We start from the raw sequence: 8,994 nt of genomic DNA on the forward strand, positions 1-8,994 counted from the left end.
GATAGATGCTGTGCACATGCGCACAGCGTCTATTCACGGACTACGGGGGACTCCCAACTGCCCCCCCCCACCGCCGCGGGACACTGCCGGTGGCGGGAGGGACGTGGGAATGTCCCAAAATATCTGGATGTTCCCGCGATAAGCGGGACAGTTGGGAGGTATGCTACCTGCGTCATATCAGTCCAGGGGTGATGCTAAGTGTGCCATATCAGTCCAGGGGTGATGCTAAGTGTGCCATATCAGTCCAGGGGTGATGCTAAGTGTGTCATATCAGTCCGGGGGTGATGCTAAGTGTGCCATATCAGTCCAGGGGTGATGCTAAGTGTGCCATATCAGTCCAGGGGTGATGCTAAGTGTATCATGTCAGTCCAGGGGTGATGCCTTCTGTGCCGTATCAGTCCAGGGGTGATGCTACCTTTGCCGTATCAGTCCAGGGGTGATGCTACCTGTGCCATAACAGTCCAGGGGTGATGCTACCTGTGCCGTGTCAGTCTAGCAGTGAGGCTAAGTGTGTCATGTCAGACCAGGGGTGATGCTAAATGTGCTGTATCAGTCCAGGGGTGATGCCATCTGTGCCGTATCAGTCCGGGGGTGATGCTAAGTGTGCCATATCAGTCCAGGGGTGATGCTACCTGTGCCGTATCAGTCCAGGGGTGATGCTACCTGTGCCGTATCAGTCCAGGGGTGATGCTAAGTGTGTCATGTCAGTCCAGTTTTTGTGCCGCCCACTTGTGTCGCTTTGCATAGTCATCCAGCTACCTCGGTGCAAACTTTTGGCATAAAAACATTATTGTGAGGTGTTCAGGATTTATTGTGAGGTGTTCAGGATAGACTGGAAATTGGTGGAAATTAATGATATTGAGGTTAATAATAGCATAGGAGGCAAAAAAACCCAAATCTGTGATTTTAGTGATTTTTATGGTTTTTGGCAAATAAATACAGATCCAAAACACGAAGGGGTGGCTGCTTCTGCTGCTGCTGCTGCTGCTCTTCTCCTCACTAGTGACTGGGCTGAGCCTCGAGGCTGGGCAGGGCTCCTCCAGTGCACACAGTGTGCAACATGTGACTTCCTGTTAGATCAGGAAGCTAGGGATGGCCATCGTTGCCATTGCCATCGATGGTTGCCATCGATGGCAATTCGGCAACAGGCCATCGATAGTGCTAAACTATGCAATGGATGACCATCGATAATTTTACATATCGATGATCATCCATTGTGTTTGATTGATTGGCCTGTGGGCCAATCAAAACACGGGGGCAGGGCTTCGCGGGTGCCTGGGGCGGAGCTATGCTCCGTGTCCCGACACTTTAAAAAACAAAAACCCATCGTTTTGCTGTTCCATCGATGGAGGGAAACCATCTGGTTCTCCCCCATCGATGGCAAAAGTATTCGACATCGGCCATGAACCATCGATGATTTGAATCATCGATGGTCGATGGCCATCCCTACAGGAAGCTGGGGACGGGGACTTACGCTGCCTGAAATATCTGACAGGACAGGGCAGCACAGAGGAGAGGAGAGGGAAGGAGCAGGTGAGGGGATCCTGCTGCTGGTGCTGCTGCCTGTCATACAGTATGACAGGCACAGGCTAAGGCACACAGCATTATTACTAGAGCGCACCAGACCTTCCGCTGCGCCTCTGCTGTATTCCTCCTGTGGTGTCCACTGTCAGGTCCTCCGCGAATTGTGTGGGTGGCGCTACACCCGCGAGTGGGTGGAGCCATGTTCAGCTATCGGCCTCACATGCGGCCGGCCTCCCGGGAAAGTTCCCGGTGACTTAAATGGCCAATCCGCCCCTGTTGGCAGCCACCAGCACTGGTTTTGCCTGTTACCTTGTCCATTAATAATATGAATTGATCCTAGCCCACCAACCCAAGGCACCCCTGCAAGTGTCCTGAGGCACCCCAGGGTGCCTAGGTACACAGTTTGGGAACCACTGGTCTAAGTGATAAAATCATAGCAATTATCGGAGATGAATTCATTGGGTGTATTCAATGCCGTGGACGAGTGGTGACAGCGAGCAGGGCTGTCTGCTTGTTGTCACCGCTCGCCTGGTCAGTATTCAACTGACACCCCCCGCACGCATACACTGATGTACTACTAGAAAAACACATTTATCTATTGCTATCTGTGTAATTCCTCAGGTACACGCACAGTATGTATACAGCAATATGATCTAACACTAACACCAGTGACAGAAATGACCAACCTAAAAGGTAGATATTGCCGCATTTATACAGCTTCATAATCAGGAACGAATACCCTTTAATGTTGTCACCATGGATGTGGGCCCCGAAGACTCGCAGCCCAGTGGTCTGGTCTGAATTAGGCCATATGTTACATGCTGTTTTGAAAAATGACAGGCGCTGATTGGTTGGTGCTTTATCACTCTCCATTTTATCACTTTTCAAACTAAAGGTGCGTACACACGGGGAGGTATATTGCTCAGTGTCTCCTTTTCATCAGCGACCAGAGATGGTCGCTAATGAAAAGGAACCTCTGCCGGGGGAGCCGCAGAGGTAATCAACTGGTCGCAGCAGCAAACTCCTGCGACCAGCGATTAGAATGGGGCTGAAAATGGGAGCGATTTATAGCAGGGGCACTCTCCCATCACTAGCAATATGGTCACCAGCGACCATATTTCCAGCGATTATAGCCCATATCGCTACCGTGTGTACACGGCTTTATCACATCCCCTTAGTACTTGCCCATTACCTCGTTAGCTGCTATATTGCATGCAGAGAACCATGTCACCAGCCTCACCACTGCGTCGCCCAGACTGAAGGGCCATAGGTTAACCCTAGGAGTTGATGTTCCTCAATAGTGACTTGAGATGCCACTGCTGGGTGTCTGTCTTCTTTCTTGGATGGCAGCTTCTCCTGTGATGATTGGTGGTTACATAAACTAGATAATCACAGCTGTGTATGCATTTGCATGCCAACCTGATTTATACTCTACGTGCAAATGCCCCGTTGCCATCCAGTGTCCCCCATGTAGCCACACGAGGAGATGAAGTTCAGTTGTGCACAGCCCATATTGGCCACAAATCCATAGAGATCTATATGTCTGACTTATACAACATGCGCAGGGTGGTACATATGAGATGCCGCGGCTTCAGGCCTTTTGTGGTTATAGAAAACAAGCCCTTTACTGGATTGCATTTCATTGGGGAATGGCTTTGTGGTGCTTTAACCCTTTGAGTGCCCATGAATTTGTCAAAATAGGTGTGAAAATTGCCAAGCAAACATCATCATAACGACCGGCAATGTTACCTTATATAGGAAATATAATCTGTTTTTACACTTTTGTTATTTGAATTGATATAACAAACCTGGCAATTTTAGCAGATATTTTGAACACATGAGATGTTGGTCTCAAAGGGTTAAAAAAAATAACAAAACACACATGCCATTACGCTGACTTGGTAAAATGATGGTAATCTCCATTGTTATAGTGTTGGATGTCAGTACGGTCACTTTGCACGGAGGGGTTTTACACAGACACGATTTATAAACATGTTGGTTTAACTACCTGACATTACTGAAGGAAGAGATGTAAGTAGAGGTGGGCAACACATCCCCTGGCCCAAGCTCTCCAAGCATGTGTCTGCACCAGGTGACGGGTAGTCATACCCATCCAGGGGCACTGACGGGGAGCATGGGCCCCGCTATGGATGTGCAAATGTGAGTAACTGTGACCCTTAGAAACCTAGAATGTGACGGCAGATAAGAATCACTTGGCCCATCTAGTCTGCCCCTTTTTTAGATATGTTGGAGCCGAGAAAGTCGGCTCCCGATTGGCCGCTAGGCGGCCAATAGAATCATTCGGAGGAGAGGCACGGAAGATGAATGTTCTCTGCGTCTCTCCTCAGTCCGAGCGGGGTGAAGCATGACTTGGACTACGGCAGAGAGAAGAAGACGGGATCTTCGCCAGAGGACCTGGTGAGTAGGATTTCCTTCCACAGGTCTCCAAATGGATTTCTTTGGATCCTGGACTCTTCAGCCCTGGAGACCCGGACCAGCCCCGGAACCAAGACCCAGGACTCTGCAGCCACGGACCCAGGAACCAAGGCACCAGACCCTGGACCATGGAGCCCCGGGACCTACCAACGGGCTCAAGATAGGTAAGTATCAGTATGTGTGGGCTTTGGCTGTATTAAAGTTTTATTTTTCATATGTCAGTGTGTATTTGACTATTTTTCATACTGTGGAACTACAAGTACCAGCGGGCCCTTTAATGCCCCGCATGCTGGGACTTGTGGTTCTCCAAGTCCCAGCTTGCGGGGGAGGCTTGCTGGGACTCATAGTTCCACAGTATGAAACAATAGTTTATTCTTTTTTTTACACTGCAATCAGCGCGATGCCCACCGCCCAGGGGCACCGGGGACAGCACCAGGCTTCAGCCTGGTCAGGTAAGTCCTGGAGGGGGACCCCTTTATTGGGGGGGTCCCCACTCCCCCAGGGCCCCTGGCCAGGCTGACTGGTCAGTAGGGATGAATATTTTGGCCGCGGGACCTTATATAATAAGTGTACCCCGGCTGTGACAACCCTGCTGGCTGGTTTGTTCTGGGGCTGGTTCTTAAAATACAGGGGACCCCTACTCATTTTGTCCCCCATATTTTGGGAACCAGCGCTGGACCTGGAGCCTGGGGCTGGTTTTAAAAAATCGGGGAACCCCTATTTGTCGTGTTTCGTGATTTTTCATTACCAGCCCGGCTCTTTCAGCCTGGTGCTGGTTACAGCTGTGGAGGGGACCCAACGCCGTTTTTTTTTTTTTATTATTATTACTTTATTAACACTGAAGGCTGCAAATACAACAGGAAAATAAAGTGTGTTTTCCTGCCGTTTTTGCCCGGCCATTCGCGTCCGTTTTACGCTAATTAGCGGTCGTATTTGCAATACAGCCGGTTAGTAAATCAGGAATCACCATTCTTTTGAATGGTGATTTCTGTCGTATTCTATCGATGGTGTATTCATTCGTATTTGTAAATACAAATACGAATGTCCCATCAATACGAATACGAAAATTTGTAGTTTTGGCATAGTAAATGCCAAAAATACGAATAAGCCCCCCAAAAATCGTATTTTCGTATGAAAATACGATTTTTTTTCCCCACTAATTTTTCTTAGTAAATTTCCCCAGTTACCTCAAACCATATTTGATCCTTATTTTTTTGTAAGGATATCAATATGCCTATCCCAAGCATGTTTACATTGTACTACTGTATTTGCCGCTACCACCTCTGATGGGAGGCTATTCCACTTATCTACTACTCTTTCTGTGAAGTAATTCTTCCTCAAATTTCCCCTCTTCCATTAATCTAGGACTGTGACAGTGGTCATTGCTGACATCACAGACCCTCCTCTTAAATACCTGGGCACGACTGCATTTTTCAGAAACACCCCCCCATAACGCCGGTTTCCTGTCAGTCACATGGCCAGATGCACTAAGCTTCAAAAGTGATAAAGTGGAGAGTGATGAACAGCCAGCCAATCAGCTCCTACCTGACATGTCACAGACTGTTTAAAAAATGTCAGGCAGGTGCTGATTGGTTGGTAGTTTAACACTCTCCATTTTATCACTTTTGAAGCTTAGTGCATCTGGCCCAGACTCTGGACAGTTTGTGTTTATGATCCATTTGCATTTTCTGACGCTAATCACCCTTGCACATGCATTATGCGACATAGGATTAACATCTTCTATCTGACCCCCACGCCAGCCACAAAATAATAATATAACCATAAAATACCATTAATAAAATTATATAACAGAAAGACTCAGACACAGTGATTGCCATTCATTGGTTATTTATTTATCTATTAGAACTAAATCAATTAGGAAATGTATGGTGCCCATTACCTTCCACCATCTGAGGGGTGTCCCATGTATATACCATATAATCACACAATCATAAGTAACCATAATATAAATAAAGACTCAGAGACATGTATTTGGCAGAATAAAAGGTGGAATTTATTTGAAACACATTAAAATATATTTAAATATTTAAATATGTTTAAACTAAGATTGGTGGCAAAGGGGTCTATTGGGGAAGCAGTGAGAAGAGTGGAGGGAGGAGCCAGTAGAGATGTTACCAATAGCAACCAATCACAATTCTCCCCTCTTTCCACTGCTTCGTGGATAGCTCCCAAAGCATTCAAATTTAGTAAAATGGATGATCTGCCAAAAAAAATAAAAAATGTTTAATTGAATGCCAATTAGCCGAATAATGACAAGCTTCAGGGCCAATCAGAAGCAACATAAAGACACATGAGGGAATAGGGGGTTGGGGGAGAGCAAGGATAACACAAGTAGAACTCGGCAAGAGGTGAAACCAAAATCCTGCTGAGGGACTGAAGAATTTGAAATTGAGAGCCAAATTTTAATGTGCCAAATTAAGTCCGTCAGTTCAGGTAAAAAAGGTAAAATCCCTCAAGACTTCTGCTGACAACAGCAGCAAGTAGCTAATTCCCGAGTAGGGTAGACAGGGGGAGACAAGACAACAAGGACATGATCAGTTAGAATAGTACTTACGTCCTTGGATTGCACCCCTGGATGTTTGGGGGCAATGATGTTCTTGATTTCCTCTAAAGATGACGCTGGGGAAATCTGCTCAGGTCAAAGCATCGGGCGCGGCACAGGGGGCAGATGCTGTTGACGTCCAGCCACTGTGTCAGGCATGAGACGTGGAAAACATGCCTGCAGGATGTGACCGCCACTTCCTCACAAACCCAAAACTGGGAGATGCAGATGGTGCAGGACTCTACAGCGCCGCCTCCTGTAAAGGTGCATCTCCTGTAGGATGGAAGGCGGGCAAGGATGACTGCTGGTCTCCGTGCTACCAAGGATGGTGCTGCCGCTGCTGGTGCTCCTGAGGACGGTGCCGCTGCTGGTTGGTCTGCTGCAGATGGTACGCCTGAAGATGGTCTGCGGCGTCCAGATCGTAGCCAGGAGGTGTTTGGATATGGCCCAGTTCCAAATAACTGGGCCAGTTCCCTCCGGCTCATTGTTGATGGTAAATTGCACCAAAGGTGCACAGAAAAAAAGAAAAGAAAACACAGATGTTAATGTGCGCTGATCTCTCTGATCACTGATAATACCTGGAGGAAACGCTGTAAAAGCTGGATATTTTATTCTTGTGCTCACCTCTGCTCCTGCTCAAGAAATGCCAGTGAGAGGCCAGCACACTGAGGTTTTACACCTGGCATGTGGCATGCGGGCGGGAGTTGGAAATGGCAGTTGGTCTCTCTGTCCCATGCCTCACATCATCTTCCCACTGATATTACACAGTAACACATTTGGGAAATCAGTGAAAAGTGAGAGATTAGTGCTCAGGGGTCACCACACCAAGGGCAGGATGGTTTTTGGGCATGGGGACCCAGTATTTTAATCTGTCATTGCCTCTGCCATCTGAGGAGCAAACATATCTATCTATATTTCTACACATATCTACTGTATCTATCTATCTATCTATATATATATATATATATATATATATATATATATATATATTTATTAGGGATGGCCATCGTTGCCATCGATGGCAATTATGCAACTGGCCATCGATAGTGCTAAACTATGCAATGGATGACCATCGATATTTTTACATTTTAATGGTCATCCATTATGTTTGATTGATTGGCCTGTGGGCCAATCAAAATATAGGGGGTGGGGCTTCGCAGGTTTCGGAGCTATGCTCCGTTTCCCGGCGCTTTGACAAAAAACAGCAAAACATTGTTTTGCTGTTCCATTGATGGAGGGAAACCATCTGGTTCTCCCCCATCGATGGCAAAAGTAATCGACATCGGCCATGAACCATCAATGATTTTGAATCATCGATGGGCGATGGCCATCCCTAATTTTATATATATATATATATATATATATATATATATATGCATATATTAGTGTTGCTTCAGGTGTCACTCCTGGATGTCCAAACCATGATTTTCGTGTATAAACTCCGGTGCCCTCCAAGAAGATGGTCACTGCTGACCACTCGATACAATAATGGCTTGGGGGCGGCGGTACTCGGAAGCAAAAAAGTAGACAAGAGACGGTGTGTGTTCCCACACACCGCTTCTTGTCTATTTTTTTGCATCCGAGTGCCGATGCCCCCCGGAGCCGCCGCGGGTGCAGATCTTGGTGGTAGTAGCAAATATTCAATCGATATATACAGTGTATATATATATATATATATATATATATATATATATATATACACACACATATACATACATACATCTTTGCGGCCACAGCTTATGCTACGGAATTTACATATCGTAGCGCCCGCACCACCCTGGGTCCACACCACCCTCCCGTGTCCACGCCACCATCCATTACCTTTAGTAAAGTTGTGGCGAGCGAAGTGAGCCTGCAAGGGGACAATGATGCTATTCTGAAAGCGGCTAATGTAACTGGCGTAAGCTGTGGCCGCAAAGATGAGGAATTACCAACAATTCTGTCCTTAAGAATCTTCTGTCTCTGGAGAATGTGGTGAATGACAATGTTTGACGACAATAGTGGGGGTGGGGGGGGGGTTCTGATTTCTGTTCAATATATGGCGGTCAATGAGGTTTATGTCTGTGTGCTATGTATGATACACAATGATGTCTGTGTATAATATATAGGTGTAATAGGTATTCTGACGTGAAATATATTAGGGCAACTTTGGCCCTCCATCTGTTGCTGAACTACACATCCCAGCATGCACTGCTACATATTTTGCTATTAGCCATGTTAAAACTGCAGCAAAAGCATTCTGGGATGTGTAGTTCAACAACAGCTGGAGGGCCGAAGGTTCCCCATCCCTGCCTTAAATTGTGATAATAGTTGGTATATAATATGATCAATATAGCTGCCACCACATCATGCAGTGTTCCAGCTTCTTCTACCACATTTACTGTATGTGTGGATCTGAGCCAGTGTTGCCAGTGGTGCCGATAAAGGGGGTACTAATTACCAATGGGGCCCCATTACCTGCCAGCAGCAGC

Source organism: Crinia signifera, chromosome 6, assembly GCF_055691185.1.
Source record: "Crinia signifera chromosome 6, ASM5569118v1, whole genome shotgun sequence".
NCBI classification, from domain to species: Eukaryota; Metazoa; Chordata; class Amphibia; order Anura; family Myobatrachidae; genus Crinia; species Crinia signifera.